At 38.1% G+C, this 21,695-nt stretch overlaps 1 protein-coding gene across 3 annotated transcripts in view; it reads right to left on the bottom strand.

Moving 5' to 3' along the window:
* Positions 1 to 21,695, bottom strand: part of BRAF (B-Raf proto-oncogene, serine/threonine kinase) — a 151,520-nt gene that overhangs the window by 63,997 nt on the left and 65,828 nt on the right. The gene's annotated exons all lie outside the window — the stretch shown is intronic.

Below are 21,695 nucleotides of genomic sequence, written 5' to 3'. Positions count from 1 at the left end.
CAAGTCCATATAACCGGAGAACTAGAGGCAATATAACTCTGGGCTAATCTATCAATACTCTAGACAATCTCAAAGATTATTAGCTAATTATTTCTATTATTCTATTATTAGCTATGTTTCTAATATAGATTAGTAGGAGTTTCCTCACCTAGAGGGTCCTTGTATTAATGAAATCACAGGTTTAATTCTCATTGTTAGGTTACATGACTGAAAATGCTGTTCTAAAACTTATTTTCTGTCAAAGGAATTTCCAGTTCTTATTGAATCTGAAGTTATTTCCTTAAATAGGTTATGTCCTCAAGTTTGTCCAACATTACGCAGTTGTCTGTGTTCAGTCAATTCTCAGTATTTCTTAGATAGTCTGTTGATTAGTGTGCTATTAAGATCTATTAGAATTGTTTAGACATGTATACTTCTATTGTATTTAATTTATACTTTAACATATTTAACATGTTCAACCTGCCATTTGGGGGAGGGCATGGAGGGAGGAGGGGAAAAATTGGAACAAAAGGTTTGGGAATTGTCAATGCTGCAAAATTACTCATGCATATAACTTGTAAATAAAAAACTATAATAATAATAATTTTAAAAAAGATATATTAGTATTAAGTCCTCATATTTTTTACAATTTTTCTTGAGATTCTTGATCTTTTATTTCAGGAACTGTATATAATATTCATTATTCTTATCTAGTTCTATTAAGTAATTATCTATATAAATATTAAATTTATAAACTAGATTGGTATTCCAGTTTTTATTGTATTGGTGTAACAAAGCATCAACAAAGAATATTTGTCTTAAGTATTCTTTTATTTCTGTAGTTAACTGTATAAGTCCCGAGCATATGAAAGCAATAATTGATCTGTCTTAGAAGTTACTAGGTAAGGAGACTTCCCTTCAATCTTTTTAACCTATTGTCTTTTTGGTCTATTTTTACTTTGTTTTGCCTCATTTCAGTAGATCTACCACCTGACTTTATTACCATTAAGCTCTCCCTTACCAATAAGCCAAAAATACATTGTATTTCACTGGATTTTGCTCAGAACTATCAGACCCTAGGTGGCTCTACTTTATAAATCTACTTAGGACCTAGGAGAACTAGATTTTGTCCAGGGTTAGGGCATCAATTTTTGCTTCTTTCCATATGCAAGTAACTGATCCTTCCTGGGCCTGAGTTTGCTCTTTGTAAAATTAGGGGAATGGGTATGGAGCTGTGATCACCTTGTCCCTCTGCCTTTCCCTTCTCCCAGTCAAACAGAACTGATATAAATTGTATCCCCTTTAACCTTTGAGGGGGCCCTGAAACTTCATCCCCCTTTTGGGGAGGGAATTCTTGAGTCTCAAACTCTCCTAGTCTCTGGCCCTTCCAAAGAGATTATTAATAAGTAATTTCATTCAATTGGAAATCTCTGCTTGGGGCATAGTCAACATCCTTTTTGAGTTGCTCAAACTCCCAGTTAAGTAATCTCATACAGTTTTTTTTTTTTTAATTTTTATTTAATAATTACTTTATATTGACAGAATCCATGCCAGGGTAATTTTTTTTTTTTTTTAACAACATTATCCTTTGCACTCATTTCTGTTCCAATTTTTCCCCCTCCCCTAGATGGCAAGCAGTCCTTTATATGTTGGATATGTTGCAGTATATCCTAGATACAATATATGTTTGCAGAATCGAACAGTTCTCTTGTTGCATAGGGAGAATTGGATTCAGAAGGTATAAATAACCCGGGAAGAAAAACAAAAATGCAGATAGTTCACATTCGTTTCCCAGTGTTCTTTCTTTGGGTGTAGCTGCTTTTGTCCGTCATTTATCAATTGAAACTCAGGTCTCTTTGTCAAAGAAATCCACTTCCATCAAAATATGTCCTCATACAATATCTTTGTCGAAGTGTATAATGATCTCCTGGTTCTGCTCATTTCACTTAGCATCAGTTCATGTAAGTCTCGCCAGTCCTCTCTGTATTCATCCTGCTGGTCATTTCTTACAGAACAATAATATTCCATAACATTCATATACCACAATTTACCCAGCCATTCTCCAATTGATGGGCATCCATTCATTTTCCAGTTTCTGGCCACTACAAATAGGGCTGCTACAAACATTTTGGCACATACAGGTCCCTTTCCCTTCTTTAGTGTTTCTTTGGGATATAAGCCCAATAGGAACACTGCTGGATCAAAGGATATGCACAATTTGATAATTTTTTGGGTATAATTCCAGATTGCTCTCCAGAATGGTTGGATTCGTTCACAACTCCACCAACAATGCATCAGTGTCCCAGTTTTCCCGCATCCCCTCCAACATTCATCATTATTTTTTCCTGTCATCTTAGCCAATCTGACAGGTGTGTCTCAGAGGTTGTATCTCAGAGTTGTCTTAATTTGCATTTCTCTGATCAATAATGATTTGGAACACTCTTTCATATGAGTGGTAATAGTTTCAATTTCATCCTCTGAAAATTGTCTGTTCATATCCTTTGACCATTTATCAATTGGAGAATGGCTTGATTTCTTATAAATTTGAGTCAGTTCTCTATATATTTTGGAAATGAGGCCTTTATCAGAACCTTTAATTGTGAAGATGTTTTCCCAGTTTGTTGCTTCCCTTCTAATCTTGTTTGCATTAGTTTTGTTTGTACAAAGGCTTTTTAATTTGATGTAATCAAAATTTTCTATTTTGTGATCAGTAATGGTCTCTAGTTCATCTTTGGTCACAAATTTCTTTCTCCTCCACAAGTCTGAATCTCATACAGTTTTGAATTGAATTGAAGCCCCAAGGTTTGAAAGGCTAATAGAAGGGGAATGAATCTCCAATGGTTGCAGAAGTCCTAACAGGATTTTGCCCACAGGTGAAGATTTTTTCTCAATGTTAACCCACTTTAGCTAATTTCTAATCAGGAGCTAGTAGCCCTTCTGGAATTAGTCCACTGATGAAGATATTTTCTTCTCAGTGTAAATTCACCTTCAAAAAAACTATCCTGCCAGGATTCTTTGCCCATTAAGAAAGCTTTCTTCTTAGTGTAAATAAATCCCATTTTTGCCACAACCTCGGATCTGTATTTATTGGAGTTTGCAAATTCTTTTGCAAGGAATCTGCCTCATCAAACAGAGGGAATCTCTTGCCCTCAATTCTTGCACCTCATCAGAACACTCTTGTTAATGACTAGAAAGCTCAAAGTGCTTCTTCTAATCCCTTCTTAGAGTGCTCCCCACCCACACCCATTCCCCTCCAGCCAATGCAATAAACACTAAGTGCCCATGACAGGCCAGGCCATGCTACCATGTTTCCCCAATAATAAGACCTATCCCAAAAATAAGCCCTCCCCTTACTGTGTAAGATTCCTCTAAAATAAGCCCTCCCCCGAAAATAAGCCCTAGTGAGATTGCTGCTATAGTGAAGGTGATCCCCTGCGCTACACGCTACATTACGGTACCCTCTGTATGCACCGTCTCCCCCTCCCCTTCCCCAGTGAAACGCATGCCGCGCTCCGAGCTGCATCCAATCAGAGCTGCAGCAGTGAGTGCATCATCCTGTTCTTCCCCAGTGATTTGCTTGCTGGCGCCATTGAGAGCAGTGCCGCGGAGGACAGCTGAGGCAGGACAACATAAAAACCTGGTATGTAAGTGGGAGTGAGGGGGCATGATGGAGGATAAAAGAAGAACTCAGCCAGCACTCACCGCACTAAAGAAATGAAGAACTTCCTTGCAGAGAGAAGAACAGATCAAGTAATGATTCCTGCAGGAATGACTGCCTATCTCCAGACCTTGATATTGCAATAAACAAGCCATTCAAGAACCATTTGCGCATGGAAGTCAATGACTACATTGAAAATAGAATGGAAAGAAATCAGCGTGGAAACTTTGTGAAGCCCTGTCTGCAAGAAGTTGTGACTTGGATGAAGAAGTCATGGGATAAAATGACTGACAGCTGTGTCGCCAAGGCACCACGAGCAGGTTACCTGGACAAGACATGTTCATTTAGAGAGCTATATTGCTGGACATGACAGATTGGGTCCACTTCTTCTGAAGGAAATAGAGGCGCAAGACATCCAGGACGGAATTCAGGATATGGACACTTATGACGATGTTGTTGAAGAAGATGACATGATCATTATTGAATAAAGGTACTTTTTTTTGTTCACATTTACCTGTTTATTAAAATTGCTGTCAATGTTCATTAAAATAAGCCCTCCCCTGAAAATAAGCTCTGGTGTTTTTCTGTCCAAAAAATTAATAAGACAGTGTCTTATTATCGGGGAAACACGGTAAGTGCTAGGGATACAATCAAACAAAAAAGAAAGCCCTTCCCTCACACTTACAATACAAGGGGAGAGAACACACATACACAGGAAGGCAAGAAAGTGGTAAAGGGGTGGGAGGACATCACCAAGGAGCAGATGCAGGGTTCCTCTCTATAGCGGAATCAGTTATAAAGCTACAATAGTCCAGGGGAGAGCTGGCCAAGATGAGCTCCTTAACTAGGGGGTTCCCTCTAACATTTCAATTCGACAAACATATATTAACACACTACCATCTGAATGGACATAACTCCCCAAATCTTTATTCCTTCCTCCTCTCCTAGCAGCTTTCTCACCCTGGGGGAGCCTCTCTTCTGTGGTCTTTTCATCTGGACGTGTGTGTGTGTGTGTGAAAGAGAGAGAGAGAGAGAGAGAGAGAGAGAGAGAGAGAGAGAGATAGTTATGTATGAGTTTTCTTGACTCCTATGTTTGAATTTCAGTTTCTAAGCTGGTCTTTTCATTAAAAAAGCCTGGAAGCCCTCCATTTTCCCCCAGTAGAATTATACTCAACTTTGCTGGGTGAGTTATTCTTGGCTTCCTTCTAGAATATCTTGTCCCAAGCTCTCTGTTACTTTATATTGGTGGCTGCTAAATCATGTGTGAGCCTGGCTCCTCAGTACTCAAACTCTTTCTTTCTGACTACTCTAGCATATGGGATCTTAAATGGAAGACATTTTGAAAGATATGGATACAAAAGCTTAAAGGAATGTACTTGGTGAGGTCTAGATATGGGATACCTAAATGAAATTAGGGTTTAGTTGAGGTCTAGTGGCAGGTTTGGGGTACAGGGAGTCAAAAAGAGCTCCCCTGCAACCCCCTTGGATTCTGCGCAAGGATACAGCAGTAAATGAGGTTTAGTAGCAGCTCAAGTCCCCAATAAAGGCATTTATTGGCCCAAGAGCTAGATTGATAAAAGAGGTTTATTATTGGCTTTGGAAGTGAGGAGCTAGGTGAAGGTAGAGATAAGGAGGGCACTGGACAGAGGGTCCAGAGCTAGATTGATAAAAGAGGTTTATTATTGGCTTTGGAAGTGAGGAGCTAGGTGAAGGTAGAGATAAGGAGGGCACTGGACAGAGGGTCCAGTAGACAGAGGGTCCTCACATGGCTAGCATGTTTGGGACCTCTGCAAAGCATGTCCCTTTTATAATGGGAGATTTAGCTCGAGGGGCTTTTGGGTGTAGCTCCAAACTTGGCTCAGATCCGATGGAGGCTGGGACAGGTCCCGATCTTCTATTGGAATACAAAGGGACCAGGATTTGTGAGTTAAAGGGTAATTACATTAACTAGGCGGGGTTGGGAGTCACAAAGAAAGGAATCTTTCCCACATCATACTCAGACTACTTTAAATCCATTAAAGTATAAAATGGTGTATGGATATCAGTAATTGTTAAAAATTATAGCAAATGAAGGAAGGTAGTCTTATTCCTGAATCTTTTTCTTTACTCTAGTCATATAACAAATATCTATTTTCTTTTAAGTTTCCCACAATAAGGGGGAGAAGGAGAAGGTATAGAAGAGGGGACAATGATTATCAGAGAGTCTCAATCTACCAATATGCTTAAAATACTGAGACTTAATTGTGTTGTAAATTAAAAGGGATGAAAGTAGAGCCAAAATAGCAAAGTAACCTTCACCACTCTCCAACTTGCTCTAAATCTACCAATTTGTTAAGTGTCTTGACAACTAGAATGTAACTTTTACATTAATCATAGTATTTTCATAAAAATATCTACTGAGAACAACTTTTAAGTCTATTAACTCTATAATAATAGGGACACATGAAATCAAATCTAATTTTTGTTGCAAAGTATCTTGAGCTTCTGGTATAAGAATGCTTCTCAGAATTGTTTCTCTTTTTACCTGTGATGCGAATTTGAGTTTACCTAAAGTAAAAATTGGTTAAGCCAATTTTTAAAAGCATAATCCTAAAGATCTGAAAATACTGACAGCATAGTACACCACCAAACACAATTATAGCTTCCTTTATCATTAACTCCATATTTAATAGAATCATCTTTCATAAGAAATTTCTTTAACACAGCACTAGAAGCTGGAGCGTTGATGGTAATTGCATTTTTTAAAAAAAACTGAATATGTAAAATGATGTTAGATTTTCTGCTGTGAACATTATCTTCTTGTTACATCTGGAAATAGGGTGGATGGATTATATATTTTTTAAAACTATATTACTTTTGGATAGTTTCATTAAAACTACATTTCCTTATCTTGTTCTTTATACTCACTTTAAAAAATACTATTTTATTTTCCAAATATATGCAAAGAGTTTTCAATATTCACCTTTGCAAAATTTTTCTCCTGCACCTCCTCCCTCTTCCCTCTCCAAGACAGCATGCAAGTCTGATAAAGGTTAAATACTTATACTCATTTTGGACACAAACCTGATTAAATAATTTTGAACATGCTTTGATATATTTGAACTATAGTTATAATAGAACCTATAGATTTACTCAGTCATTATCATTAGCACCTTGTCTAATGGCTAATCTGCTTGGGTTTGCTACCATAGTTACCCCTGATTTTAAAATAGCACATATAGCATGGTACTTATAACCAAATATGGCCCCAAATATTATAAATGTGAGGTAGAAAAAAAAAGAACCAACTAAAACTGAAATACTTAATATAAATACAAATGAGGCCAGAACTCACAATGAAGTTGAAACTAACTGAAAAGAGTACGTGTAACAGATTTTCTTTTGAGGAGCAGCTTGCAACCAAGGCCCAGTGCCCCTGGTTTTTCCCCTGCAACATTCCCTGGGCTATAATTCAGATGCCACCCACAACACTACCTAACGGCTAACAAATTCCCATTGATGTAATAAAACTCTGTGTCCCCCTGATCTTTTTTAGGGGGGGATGGATCTGGATTAGAAAAACCCTGAATCTCAACCCCTTCTGGCTCTGAGGAAACTACGTGGTTCCCCTGGGGAAACTCCCATCTCCAATTGATCTGGGAATCACCACCCTTATTGATTTGAAAATTAGCGCCTAGTCCCAAACCATAAGAGGCTAAATAAAATCAAGACTCTGTATCCCAAATCTTTGCTAATCCCCCAACAAGGAGCTAGCCCTCTGAGACTTCTCAGTGAAAATAAACCCATTTTGCCAAAAACCTTGGAGATGGGACTGTGAATTCTTTCACAAAACCTGCAATACCAGCCTGGGGCCCCATCGCTTTTAGGGTATCCTCATCCCTCAACATTGGGTGGCCCATAAGGGAATCCCCCAAATTTTCATCTTCCTCACCAATGTAAGCCTCCTCTTGCTTCTATTGTGTCTATTCTATAGCTGGGACACCCAAATACCTGGGAAGGTTTGGTCATGAGCTCTAAGCTCAGCAGACTTCCTTGAATAATGACACCTAGACTTGTAATTCCTGTATCTTTTAGCAGAAGTACCATTAACTAGGGAACTTCTGTCACCTGTCTCCCTTTCTGGGAATGCCTGAGAGGATGAGGCATTATAGAATCCCAAAAATCTAAGACTTGTGGCAAAATGGGACAATCTACCTCTGTCTCTATCCCTAAGGCTGTCTCTTAAAAAACAGACAAATTTGGCCTGAAAGATCTCAAAACTAAAAAACTAATTTTTTTTTTGTAATACTGCTTGGCCTCAATATATTTTGGGGAATCAGGAGAAATGGCTCATCAATGGCTCAATTAACTATAAGCAGCTTGATTAGTTTTGCCAAAAGCAAGGCAAGTGGACCGAAGTTCTCTACGTTCAAGCTTTCATGGCCTTGTCTCAAGATCCTAAATTAAGACAGCACAGCAGGATGCTGCTGATAAAATTTATTGGAGAGGAATTGAAAATAGATACTGATCTTTTAAAAAAAACCCTACTTTCCACTCCTTTAGGGAAACAGGATCCCTTCTCTGCACCCCCATGGAGTCCTTATCAGGAGGCCTGTGAATCCCTTCTAGAACCACTCCTCAAGTGGTCAGGATCAAAGTCCGACAATATTTCTTCAACTTTATCTCCCCTCCCCCCTCCCCCCCATCTCCTGAACCAGATCCTGAGATTTCTCAGCCCCACTCTGTAGAGGGCCAGAACTCTGAAGAGGTATACTTAAGACTCAGTATGATTGATGAGATAATGATTCTCTAGCTAAGCACATACTTAATGTGATGTAATGTTCTGCAGCTGGCACATGCTCAGTGTGGTGTAGCTATGTAATAATACTGAAGTATTTAAGGGCTGGGATAGCTGGGAACACTCTCTTGGCCACAGACACAAGAGAAGACACCAGATTCTAGACTCCATCCTCATGGCTTTCCTCCTTTACTACTCCACTAAGAGTAAGGACTTGGGCTGATCCCGAGGTCCTCCAGAGAGCTAGTCTGGATTTGATACCACTCCTTATTCCCTCTGATACAAGGAGTAAGACCCTTTTTCTCCTCCTCAGGATACTGATTCAGCCACCCCTTCTAACCTCTGCCCCCTGAGAGAAGCAAGGAGACACTCAGGGGAAAGGTGTCCTTTTCAATGTCAGACTTTTCCCAGATTAAGGAAAAATTTGGCTATTACTCTGAGAACCCCACCAAGTTTATTGAGGAGTTTAAGGCTAATGCCTTCCAATTTGAGCTTTCCTGGGGAGATGTTAATATTAAACAATCTGCCCCAGATATATGGAGGAAGATGCAGAAGTCAGCTTTGAGCTGTCAAATTCCCCAGACCCAGCTGTTAGAAAACAGCTTTCAGAGTCAAATAGGGACCGAATAGCAGCAAAGGAAGAAGACTGCAGAATTAAAGAGAGAAATGGAGAATAGTCCCACATTTTAGCTGCTCCCATATCCGGGTACCATAGAAGTTTGTGCTTCAGGTGTAAGAGATGGGGCCATCAGGCCTGAAAACTGTTCTTGGAAGAAACTTCTTGGTCCTTGCCCTAAGCACAACCAAAAGGAGCACTGAAAAAGAGACTATCCCCACAGGTGACAAGCTGCCCCCCAATGCTCTGCCCTTCAGCAGGAGTTTGGGGCTTGGTCAAGCTCCCCCTCACTCCACCAGGACAGCCAAACCATAGGTATCCTCAGATGTGGCCAGTAAGATGTGGCCAATTTACACTGAATTTCTTTTGGCTATGGGCCCTCTCTTTCTGTCTCACTTTAATACTCTGCTCTCAGCTGCTCCTCCCCATAGGATAATAGAGATTGAAGGGAAACTTAATTGTTTGGAGACTTTCTCTTTGCCCTGACAGTTTGGTGACTTGTTTAAACACTTCTTTCTTATTATTCCCTCCTCTCCTGCTTCTTTATGGGGCATGATTTAATAGTGAAACTGGGGAACTAATTTTTCTAATTTTCTCAGACCTCCAGGTGATCTTTTTGTGTTGCTTTCAAAGTTCTCCCATATTCCCCTTGAAATCTGGAAGAAAATAGATTCCTCTGTTTCAGACCAAGGAATCCCTGGGCGAGCCACTCAGGCCACCCCAAAGTCAGGCTGCAGGATCCCAGTGTATTCTGCCATAACCGCCAATACCTAATAAAGCCAGAAGCTAGAGAGGGACTGCAACCCCTGACTGAGAAATTTCTTAAGCACAAGCTTTTAGCATTGGCTAAAGATTTAAGGCAGGGGTCCTCAAACTGCTGCCTGCTGAGAAAGTTTATGCGATCTGTGGGGTTATGGCAAAATCAGACCGGAAGTGACGTCCAACCTAAACTCGCGTTAGCAATGTACACTTCCAGCACTGGGCTGAGGCGGCGGAGACAGAGTGTGAGGTGATACCGAGGTGAGGTGAGTTCCCAGGCCGGGATGTGTGGTGTGGGGAAGGGAGAGAGATGCAGAAGATGGAGAACTGACGGCCCGCAGCCTTGTACACTAACGGCAGCCACAGCAACAGGCAGGCACGGGGGATGTACAGTGCATGCTGCACATGTCACGACCGCTGCAGGGGGAATTCACTGCAGTAGTGAAGGTCGGAAGCGGGAGTGTGAAGAACGGGAGAGAGAGGACAGGAAACGGAGGCATCACAGCGCAGAGGAAGCTTGGAGGAAGTTGCATTGCAGTCTGTCTCTGTATGGGCAAAGTTGTTGCCGGTATATTGTTTTTGTAGTGCTGTATATATATGTTGGTATTTTACTAATTGCAATTTGGAATCCCTAGGAAATAATGGTGTCAAGAAAAATTGACTCAGAGTCTAGGATATTCAAAGAACAGTGGACTTATGATTACTTTTTCATGCAGTACAAGGAAAGAGCTCTATGTCTGATATGCCAGACATTCTGTGTTCAAAGAATATAATTTGCATCAACACTATGAAACTCAACATAAAGATAAATATGATTGTTTGGTTGGAGAAGTGAGAAAAGATAAAATATTAAAACTGAAAAATACATTGACAACTCAGCAAAATACTTTTGTGAAGCAGAAGCAGCTAAATATTTCATCACTGCGAGCAAGTCTTCAAGTTGCCAAGCTAATAGCATGCACTGGCAGACCATTCATGGAGGCAGATGCCTTCTTTCTGTTGCCAAAGAGAGGTGTCCAGAGAAGGCCAATTTATTTAGTACAGCGAGTCGTTCAGGACCTACAATTACATGGAGGATTGAAGAAATGGGAGACAATCTGCATCAGCATTTGCAAAATTCCATAAAAAAAATTTCATATTTTTCCTTGATGAAAGCAATGATGTTCGTGATTCTGCACAACTTCTAATTTTTATTTGTGGGACGAATGATATTTTGAAGTCACAGAAGAACTTGCTGCACTGCAAAGCATCAAAGGAACAACTACAGGAGAGGATATCTATGAAAAGGTTTGCCAAACTATGAATGGTTTGGAGCTGGACTGGGCTAAACTGGCCAGCATGACAACTGATGGTGCTCCTAGCATGGTGGGGTCTAAGAAAGGAGTAATTGCTCGCATTAACCAAGAGATGGACAAACATAACCATTCTCATCCAATAGCCATACATGGCCTCATCCACCATTAAGCGCTGTGTAGTAAATCACTGAAGTGGAACTTTGTTATAAAAATTGTGGTATCTTGTGTTAACTTCATTGGAGCTAATGCACTAAATCACAGACAATTTCAGCAATTTCTGTCTGAGCTAAATGTTGAGTATGAAGATGTTCTATATCACACAAAAGTCCATTGGCTGAGTCGAGGAAGAGTTTTGAAATGTTTCTATGACTTACTTCCACAGATTACAACTTTTCTGCTTTCAAAAAACAAAGAAGTACCAGAGTTCAATGATGCAGAATGGAAATGGCACCTTGCCTTTCTGACAGATGTAACAGAGCTACTCAACAATTTCAATATGCAACTTAAAGGAAAGGGGAAGCTCATCTGTGATATGCAATCACATGTCAAAGCATTTGAAGTAAAATTAGGCCTCCTCATCAAACAAGTGAAGGAGGAAAACTTCTGCCATCTCCCCACAACTCAAAATCTGTTAGTGGAAAAACCGCTGATTGCATTCCCAAACAAAACATGTGTGGATTCACTGGAAAAACTGCAAAAGGAGTTTCAATTTAGATTTAAAGAGCTTCATCTCCTTGAACAGGACATACAGCTTTTCCATAACCCATTTTCTATTGACATTGAAAATGTGGATACAATTTACCAAATGGAACTGGCAGAACTGCAGAATTATGACTCTCTGAAAGACGCATTCAAGTCAAGCAGTCTTCATAATTTCTATGCATCTCTGCCCTCTAAGACATATCCTCATCTCAGGAACCAAGCACTCAAAATGGCATCCATCTTTGGCAGCACTTATGTCTGTGAACAGACTTTTTCTAGAATGAAACATTTGAAATCTCCAACCAGATCAAGACTAATGGATGCACACTTGCATCACTTCTTACAACTAGAAATGACAAATATGGAACCAGACATTGACCATCTCTTTAGCCAAAAGCAGGCCCATAGTTCCCATTGAAATACTGGTAAGTTTGTTGATTTAACTTTACTTCATTTTAAATACTGTATTTGTTCCTGTTTTGTTTCTTCATTTCAAAATAAGATATATGCAGCATATATAGGAATTTGTTTCTAGTTTTTGTTTTTATTATAGTCCGGCCCTCCAACAGTCTGAGGGACAGTGAACTGGCCCCCTATTTAAAAAGTTTGAGGACTCCTGATTTAAGGAATTTGGAGCTGCTCAATAGCAGTCTCATCCAGTATCATGATGGTATCTTCATCTGTAATCCCAACCCAGAGGCTTCCTTAGACACAGCTATTAAAAACGCTTAATTTTCTGGCCCTCTAGGAGCTACAGGGTCTCCTTATCCAAAGCCCACATTGCCTGCCAGTCTGTCAAATATTTGGGCCATAATCTAATCCCCATTCAAGGCCCTGATCAGGCCAAGGCTTTTAAGACCCTGAAAGCCAAACTGACCTCCACCCCTGCCCTGGCTCTACCTAATTTAGAAAAGCCTTTCACTCTATATGTAGATGAAAAGCAGGGGGTTGGGGGGAACATGCCCTGAGGGTCTTCTTAACTCAGGTTCTTGGACCTGATCCCAGCCTGGATGCCCATTTCTTCTTCATCATCTTCTTTATAATTATAGCTTTTTATTTACAAGTTATATGCACGGGTAATTTTTCAGCATTGACAATTGCAAAACCCTTTGTTCCAATTTTTCCCCTCCTTCCCCCTACCCCTCCCTCAGATGGCAGGTTGACCAATACATGTTAAATATGTTAAAGTGTAAGTTAAATGCAATATACGTATACATGTCCATACAGTTATTTTGCTGTACAAAAAGAATTGGACTTTGAAATAGTGTACTATTAGCCTGTGAAGAAAATCAAAAATGCAGGCGGACAAAAATAGAGGGATTGGGAATTCTATGAAGTGGTTCATAGTCATCTCCCAGAGTTCTTCCCCTGGGTGTAGCTGGTTCAATTCATTACTGATCTATTGGAACTGATTTGGTTCATCTCATTGTTGAAGAGGGCCACGTCCATCAGAATTGATCATCATATAGTACTGTTGTTGAAGTATATAATGATCTCCTGGTCCTGCTCATTTCACTCAGCATCAGTTCGTGTAAGTCTCTCCAGGTGGATGCCTACTTCTCAAAGAAACTGACCTGGGTTTCCCTAGTATGACCCTCATGCCTTAGAGCAGTGGCTGTTACAGCCCTTCTAATTAAAGAAGCTTCAAAACTCACTCTAGGGCTTTTAAATCCCCACTAGATTCAGAACATTTTAGAAGCCAAAGGGCCCCAGTGGCTCAAGGGTGGGCGGCTCACCAGATATCAGGCTCTTCTGCTAGACACCTGCTTCTTGATTCTCCAGGTGTGTCACACTCTTAACTTGCCCCCTGTTCCCTGAAAACACTCAGTCAGAAAACATCATTCATAATTGTGAGGAAGCTTTAGATCCTGCCTACTCCAGCCTACCTGATTTGAGGGACATTCCTCTTGACAACCTAGATAGTTTACACATAGTCCAGCTTTCTTGAAAATGGGGAAAGAAAGGCAGGATATTCTGTGGTGACCCTCAACAGCACCCTGGAGGCTGAGCCATCGCCCTGGGACTTCTGCCCAGAAAGCTAAACTCACTGCCCTAACTAGAGCTGTGGAACTGGGAAAGGGAAGGAGAGGGAACATCTATTCAGACTCCAATATTCTTTTTATATTTTGCACACTCACAGGGCTATATGGAAAGAAAGGGAACTTTTGACAGCAAAGAATTCTCCTATTAAATATGTGGGCGAAATCCCCAGCTGGACTCCTATTTCTAGGATTAAAAATGCTGCTTCTGTTACTTCTTCAGATATTTCAGAATATTCCTGTGAACCCAAAGAGGACCTGAAGCTACTTTCCACAGGACCCCTGAAAACACTCTGGAGAAAGAAGAGTGAAATTGTCTGTGTCATTCTCTCACTCTAGTTTTCTTCCTTACTTTTTCCCACTCCAAGGATGAGAACTTGGCTCCTAGCATTTTCTCTCCAGCTTTTCTTGATGTCATTCTGTGGCCCCTGCCAATAGGGTGCTAACTCCTTCTTAGCCTTTCAGCCTAGGGTGAAACACCGGCCTGGGGACCTTCATTGCTGTTAGGGTATCTCACCCCTCAACACCATCACCTATTAATCTCCCTCTCCCCAGTGTCTATCTCCTGTTCTTTTCATCTCCATTTTCTTTAATTCCATTTTACACTCATGTCTCACTACAACTCCATCCATCTCCTTTCACTGTGTCCTCTGGAATTCCTATTTCAGAATAATGGACAAACTTCCCTCTATTCTGGACCTCTTTTTCTTATACTTCTTCCAACTACTTTATTCGACTCCACTTTGGTACCCATTCCTCCCCCAATCCCCATGCTCTTTAGTATAGGCCATACATTTACTAATACCTCCTCACATTATGTCATCCCACCAATTCTAGAAATATGACTACTTCCTACTTCCCCTTCATTTACTACCATTACTGGGAAAAGTCTCCTCTGAAGTTCACTCTATTAAAGTTTTCTCCATATAAAGATTTTAGTTGCAGTTATATCCTTGGTGCCAAGGAAAAACTAACCAAGATAAGAAGGGATATGAGTATAGAGAATTTTGAATAGAAAGCAAAAGGAATCTTAAAATAAGAAAGGAACTTATTCCTTTAGGGATCAGAGTGTTAACATCAACAACATGGTCTAGGAATGGAAATTAGTTAAAATGACCAAACCTCCTAAATTCAGGGCTTGTAGAAAAAGGGATAAAAATGGGAATAATTTGGAATTAGATTGTCTGTTATACTAAACTTGTGCTAAGCTAAGTAACATGAAATTGTATTGTTGACTTTTTTCATCTCAATTATATCTAATTTGTATTTGAAATATACCTAACTTTATATTAAAGTTTATTTTAGCAACTGAACAATCTCTGTATACTAAGCTAAAGTGAGCACAGTGAGGAAGCTGGAAGAGCAGGAAGGGAAAGATACAGCAATTAAAACTGAATGAAGTCTTTGATGGAGAGCTTTTCTTTTCTAGATTAAGTGCTACACCCTGTTTCATTCATAAGGCAATAAAGACAACAGTACAGAAAGTTATTTATCCAAAATTTCAAAGTTTAGGTCATACATACTCTAAGCAAATAGAACAAAACAGAAGGTAATCTTGTATGGAAGAATGGCATTTGATGGCATTTAATTGTCTAAATTCACAAAAAATTTTAATGCCATGAATAGTCACATTTTTTGAAGATCCTCAATTTCTGTAGTAGGTGGCAGAGAAGATGTTTTTAATATGAAAAGAAATTTAAGGAAACATAAGGCTAAATTTAATAGGTAAATAATTACTTCAATAAGCAAGTATTTAATTTTTTTTTATGTATTTAAGTGCTTAGAATACAAGGATCAACAGTTCCTCTTAAGGTACTCATAAGCTACCAGATGGATATGATATACAGAATATATCTATTTGTTAGAATATAACCAAGTTGGAGTTGACTGGGATCAGAAAAAAAAAGAAATAAAGGATTTCTTTTTAAATCCTTTAAAAAATCCTTATAAAAAAGGATGAGGCAGTGCTTTAGGAGTATTTGAAGAAAGGAAAGAACTCAACAGCTGGAGCAATCAGGAAGGAAATATATATCATAATCATAAAGGAAAATAGCAAGCTGATCCCTTGAAAAAAATGAAGAGTTTATAAGAAAGCCATGAACAATTAGGAATGCAGAGGGTGAGAAGGAGGATAAATATGAACCAAAGCTAGAAAAACAGGCTCACTTTGCCAGTTCTGCTTTTCTCTACAATTTCCTTCAGGTTACTGGCTCCCTTTAATTTGTGATATTCCCTCATTATAAAGTAAACTCCTTGAGGACAGGGATTGCCTTTCTTTTTGCCAGTGTTTATATTCTAAAGGGGTCCTCAAACTATGGCCCGCGGGACAGATACAGCAGCTGAGGACGGTTATCCCCCTCATCCAAGACTATGAAGTTTCTTTATTTAAAGGCCCACAAAACAAAGTTTTTGTTTTCACTATAGTCCGGCCCTCCAACAGTCTGAGGGACAGTGAACTGGCCCCCTATTTAAAAAGTTTGAGGACCCTGCTCTAAACACTTAACACAGTGCCTAGAATACTGAGTATGAGTTACTTAATTCTTGGCCTAAGAACTTGGGTTTTTTATCCTAGAAGTAAAAAAAAGACACTAAAGATTTTTAAGAAGCAGGCTGACATTAAATTTGTGCCACATTATTTTGGTAGCTATTTTGATCAGAAGGATCAATTAAGCAACTGAGAGGTACTAAAAGACAGAATGAGTAAATGATGAGCTAGATGCTACAGAGGAACAATTCATGGAACTTGAGAACTGACTAGATACAATCAGTTGAAGCAGAGGGAAAAGTCAATACTAATGTTTTAGTCTGGGTTATTAGGATGATGGTACCAACAACAGAGTAGGCAAGTTTGGAAAAAGAATAAATATAAATGGAGAGAGGATCGAGTGTTTGGTCTGAGGTACACTGAATGTGAGATTGCCTAGCAGATATTTCAAAATAGAGGTCTCAGGCATCTAAAAATATGCACCAAATTAAGCTACATTGGAAGGGGGTAGGAGTGAGTGGGTGATAAGAAAGTTAAAGTAGTGAGAATATTTTTAAGAGTCTGGAATTTAAAAGGAAGCCAGGAATATCAGTATCAGAGTGAAGAGAGAGAGCAATCCAAGCAATGGAGATACCCAGAGAGAATGCCAAGAATCAAGTGTTAAAGCCTATGAATCCCATCTCAGAATAAAGTTCTCAAATGTATAAAATAAAATATATTAGATTACAACGCAAACTTATTTTGGGAGGGAATTTTTTACTGGAATATTACTCCAGAAAGTTTTTTTTTTTTTTTTTAAAGTATATGCACCCAAATTTAAGAATTACTGTATTAGAAACTGGAGAAGGCAGATTTTGGTTCTATACAAAGAAATATTTCCAAAAAAAATATCCAAAAATTACTTCAACAAATAGTGGAAATTTTTAATGACATTTTGAGGATATAGTTCTACTCAGACTCTGAATTAGAGAAACTGATTCTTGTTCATATTTTTTCATAAGTCCTTGATAAAAGATCTACTCATCAACAACTGCATGCCAGTGCTAGGCCTTAGCTCTTGAGGACTGCTATGTGTTCCCTGAACTGAACAGTTATTTCCATCTGCAAAAGATGTTCTTGGTCCTTTTAAAATTTGAAGCTTCTTTGTTCCCTTCCCCAAAATTAACTTTTCAATGCCTGACAACTAAAAATGATTTTTCCATTCTCAAATTTCCCACTGCATATTGCTTCAACCACAGTCTGCCTTGTATTATTTATTTGGGTATTCCTTGCCTTTGGATTCTGAGATCCCAGAGGGATCTGTCTATCTATGCCTAACTTCATCTTTGAATCATTACCATTTTGCCTGGTATTATACACATTTTTGCTTTCAATAACTTGTGATTTCTTTTTTTAAAATTCAATTTTATATTTGGGAATCTATCTGCCAAGGGAAAGTCAGGAACTATATGAGCAAAACTACAAAACACTTTCCACACAAATAAAGTCAGATCTAAACAATTGGAAAAATGTCGAGTGTTCTTGGATAGGTCGAGCAAATAGAATAAAGATAAGAATATTACCTAAATTAATCTATTTAGTGCTAGACCAATCAAATTCCCAAGAAGTTATTTTGCTCATCTAGAAAAAATAACAAAATTCATCTAGAACAGTGTTTCCCAAACTTTTGATATATGTGTACCCCTTCTATAATTTTTGTAACACTGAGTACCTCTCATCAAAAAAAGGATGTATTTTTAATAACAATCAAAATATATATTTTTTCTTTTTTTGGTATATACACAAAATAATAATAAATGAAAAATAAAATTATTCATAATAAAATATAAATCCATGACAGAAGGTTTGTTGCATGCGGAAGAAGAGCAATTGTTGGAATTGGCTTCAGATGGATTCTTGAAAAATAAACATAAGAAGTGACTTTAACATCATTCTGGTTACAAATGTAACACGTGTATCCTGTTTTAACCAGAAAAAGTTCTGAAATACATCTTGTCTTTTCCAACTTCATATTTATGTGAAGTTGCTTTTTCAGCACTTGTAGACATTAAGTCGGAAAAAAGAAAAGACTATTGGACGTGGAGCCGCATCTCAGATTAAAATGAATAACCAGGGAACCAAATTATGAAGATCTGTTATCTCAGCACAATTTCATCCTTCTATATAAAAATAATCAAAATTAGTGGGACTTACTAAAGCACATAACAAACCTTTCCTATAAGAAAAATCGCACTAAAGCTAAAAATACACAGGTGCCTGGAGAAGCCACTAACTATTAATGAAGTTGTCTCTGTAATGAAGTGCAGTATATTCATGCCATGTCACACTAGACCATCTCCCGCCTCACAAGACTGTCTCGACTTGACTCATGAGAATGTAGAATTAGGTACAGCTAAGCACAGTGCAATGCCTCCACCCTTGACCCACACTTAACACCATACATCAAGATAAGGTCAAATGGATTCAAGATCTAGGTATAAAGAATGAGATTATAAATAAATTAGAGAAAAACAGGATAATTTTACCTCTCAGACCTGTGGAGGAGGAAGGAATTTGTGACCAAAGAACTAGAGAACATTACTGATCACAAAATAGATAATTTTGATTATATTAAGTTAAAAAGTTTTTGTACAAACAAAACTAATGCAGATAAGATTAGAAGAGAAGCAATAAACTAGGAAACATTTTTACATTCAAAGGTTCTGATAAAGGCCTCATTCCCAAAATATACAGAGAATTGACTCAAATGTATAGGAAATCAAGCCATTCTCGAATTGATAAATGGTAAAAGATATGAACAGACAATTTTCAGATGAAGAAATTGAAATGATTTCTAGTTATATGAAAAGGTGCTCCAAACCACCTTTGATCAGAGAAATGCAAATACAACTCTGAGATACCACTACATATCTGTCAGATGGTTAGAATGAGAGGGAAAGACAATGCGGAATTTTGGAGGGGATGTGGGAAAACGGGGACACTGATCCATTGTTGCTGGAATTGTGAATACATCCAGCCATTCTGGAGAGCAATTTGGAACTATGCTCAAAAAGTTATCAAACTGTGCATACCCTTTGCTCTGACAGTGTTTCTTTTCTTTTCTTTTCTTTTTTTAAATAACTTTTTATTGACAGAACCCATGCCAGGGTAATTTTTTACAGCATTATCCCTTGCACTCACTTCTGTTTCAATTTTTCTCCTCCCTCCCTCCACCCCCGTCCCCAGATGGCAAGCAGTCCTTTACATGTTGAATAGGTTACAGTATATCCTAGATACAATATATGTGTGCAGAACCAAATAGTTTTCTTATTGCACAGGGAGAATTGGATTCAGAAGGTATAAATAACCCGGGAAGAAAAACAAAAATGCAAGCAGTTTACACTCATTTCCCAGTATTCTTTCTTTGGGTGTAGCTGCTTTTGTCCAACCTTGATCAATTGAAACTGAGTTAGATCTTTTCTTTATCGAAGAGATCCACTTCCATCAGAATACATCCTCAAACAGTATCATTGTTGAGGTATATAATGATCTCCTGGTTCTGCTCATTTCACTTAGCATCAGTTCATGTAAGTCTCGCCAGTCCTCTCTGTATTCATCCTGCTAGTCATTCCTTACAGAATAATAATATTCCATAACATTCATATATGACAATTTACTCAACCATTCTCCAATTGATGGGCATCCATTCATTTTCCAGCTTCTAGCCACTACAAACAGGGCTGCCACAAACATTTTGGCACATACAGGTTCCTTTCCCTGGCAGTGTTTCTACTGGGCTTATATCCCAATGAGATCTTAAAGGAAGAAAAGGGACCCATATGTGCAAAAATGTTTGTGGCAGCCCTGTTTGTAGTGGCTAGAAACAAAACTGAGTGGATGCCCATCAACTGGAGAATGGCTGAATAAATTGTGGTATATGAATGTTATGGAATATTATTGTTCTGAAAGAAATGATGAGCAGGATGAATACAGAAGCTTGGAGAGACTTGCATGAACTGATGCTAAGTGAAATAGCAGAACCAGGAGATCATTATACATGGCAACAACAAGATTATACAATGATCAATTCTGATAGACGTGGCTCTCTTCAACAATGAGATAATTCAAACCAGTTCTAATTGTCCAGTAATGAAGAGAACCACCTACACCCAAAGAGAGAACTATGGGAACTGAGTGTGGACCATGACATAGCATTTTTACTCTTTCTGTTAATGTTTGCTTGTATTTTTGTTTTTCTTATCAGGTTTTTTTCTTTCTTTCTAGATCCGATTCTTTTGGTGCAGTAAGACAACTGTATAAATATGTGGATTTAACATATTTAACATGTAATGGAATACCTACCATCTAGGGGAGGTGGTAGGGGAAAGGAAGGGAAAATTTGGAACAGGTTTTGCAAGGATCAATGTTGAAAAATTACCCATGCATATGTTTTGTAAATAAAAAGCTATAATAATAATAAAAAAATTAAATTAAATTTTATTTTCAATTCCAAATTCATTCCCACCCAACTCCTCCAATTATTGAGAAGGCAAGAAAAACAAAACTTGTAACAACTACGTATAGCTAAGTAAAACAAATTCCCATATTAGCTATGTCCTAAAAGTCAGAAGAAGAAAGTCAAAAGAAAAGATGTTTAAATCTGTATTCTGAGTATATCAGCCATCTATGTGGAAGTGGACAGTATCTTTTATCATGAGTCCTTTGGAATTAAACTTGATAATTATGTTAATCAGAATTCCTAAGTCTTTCAAAATCGTTTATCTTTATAATATTATTTTTGCATAAAATGTTCTCCTGATTTTGCTCACTTCACTCTGCATTATTTCAGTAAAGTTCTCCCAGATTTTTGTGAAATTCCCTTCATCATTTTTTAACAGAATGATAGTATTTCACAGCCTTCATATACTATATCTTATTAAGGCACACTATAACTTTCAAATTCAACTAGTAATTCTTGGTGTAGAATTTGGCTTTAGACTGAGTTTAAAAAGGATATTGAATAAAAGGCTTTGATAACACCTTTTCTGTAATTAGATTAATAATATCAAATCATCAGAAGTAATACTGAAGATGACAACACAAATGCATTTTTAAAAGATGTTGTACTTAATGAAACATCAAAGAATTATATTTATATTATATTGGCAATCTTTTTGTAAATTATCATATATAGCTCAAATCAAATCTATATCAAATATAGATCAAAATCACACTTAAAACGAGTCATTTTTAAAAAGGAAAAACAGGTTTGCACTGAAAAAATAACACTGATTATTTGGCGGTATTTAAGTTTTATACAAGACTGGTTTGGGAAAAATATGCAGTTTATATTCAATTAATACAATGTAATATAGTATTCTATGTCTTTTCTGTCTAAAAAGTACA

This window comes from Antechinus flavipes, chromosome 5 (genome assembly GCF_016432865.1).
Source record: "Antechinus flavipes isolate AdamAnt ecotype Samford, QLD, Australia chromosome 5, AdamAnt_v2, whole genome shotgun sequence".
Taxonomy (NCBI): Eukaryota; Metazoa; Chordata; class Mammalia; order Dasyuromorphia; family Dasyuridae; genus Antechinus; species Antechinus flavipes.
Note: the sequence above shows the minus strand (reverse complement) of the source record. Positions and strands in the feature narration are given on the sequence as shown.